The sequence below is a fragment of the Trichechus manatus genome, unplaced genomic scaffold (assembly GCF_000243295.1).
Source record: "Trichechus manatus latirostris isolate Lorelei unplaced genomic scaffold, TriManLat1.0 scaffold00290, whole genome shotgun sequence".
NCBI classification, from domain to species: domain Eukaryota; kingdom Metazoa; phylum Chordata; class Mammalia; order Sirenia; family Trichechidae; genus Trichechus; species Trichechus manatus.
The window spans coordinates 280,381-281,676 of NW_004444226.1; positions in this window are offsets into that span (position 1 = coordinate 280,381).

The following is a 1,296-nucleotide window of genomic DNA, read 5'->3' on the forward strand; positions in this document are numbered from 1 at the left end:
CACTTTGGAAACCGATATGGCACTTCCATAAAAAGCTAGAAAAAGAAATACCATATGATCCAGCAATCCCGTTCCTAGGAATATACCCTAGAGAAATAAGAGCTGTTACATGAACAGACGTATGCACACCCATGTTCATTGCAACTCTATTCACAATAACAAAAAGATGGAAACAACCTAAATGACCATCAACAGATGAATGGATAAACGAATTATGGTACATACACACAATGGAATACTATACAATGATAAGTAACAATGATGAATCCGAGAAACATTGCACAACGTGGATGAATCTGGACAGCATTATGCTGAGTGAAATAAATCAGTTAGAAAAGGACAAATATTTTATGAGACCACTATTACAAGAACTCAGGAAAATGTTTACACATAGAAAAGAAGCATTCTTTGATAGTTACAAGGGTGGGGAGGGAGAGGGAGAGGAAATCCCTAACTAGATAGTAGAAAAGTACCAACTTCAATGAAGGGAAGGACAACACACGATACAGGGGAAGTCAGCACAACCAGACCAAAGCAAAAGCCAAGAAGTTTCCTAGATACATCCAAACACTTTGACGGACACAGTAGCTGGGGCTGGGGTCTGGGAACCATAGTTTTGGGGGACATCTAGGTCAATTGGCATAACATAGCTTATAATGAAAATGTTCTACATCCCACTTTGGTGAGTAGCATCTGGGGTCCTAAAAGCATGGGAGAGGCCATATAAGATACATCTATTGGTCTCATCCTACTCAGAGCAAAGCAGAATGAAGACACAAGGAATATACTAGCCCAAAGGACTAAAAAACCAAATGAACCAAAGACTCCACCAGCCTGAGACCAGAAGAACTAGATGGTTCCTGGATACCGCCAACGACTGCCCTGACAGGAACATGCTAGAGAGTCCCGGACGGAGCAGGAGAAAAATGTAGAACATAATTCAAATTCACATAAAAAGATCAGACTTAAGACTTTGACAGAGACTGGAGGAACCACCGAAACTATGGCCCCTGGACACTCTGTTAACCCAGAACCAAAACCATTCATGAAGCCCACTCTTCAGACAGACATTAGACAGATTAGATTTTTTTTATAAAACAAAAAATAATACACATGAGGTACGTGCATCTTAGTACAATCAACTATACAAGACCAAATGGGCAGCTCCTGTCCAAAAGCAGGATGACAAGGCAGGAAAGGACAGGAACTGGATAAATGGACGCAGGGAACTGAGGATGGAAATGGGGAGTGTGCTGTTACATTGTGGGGACTGCAACCAATGTCACAAAACAATAT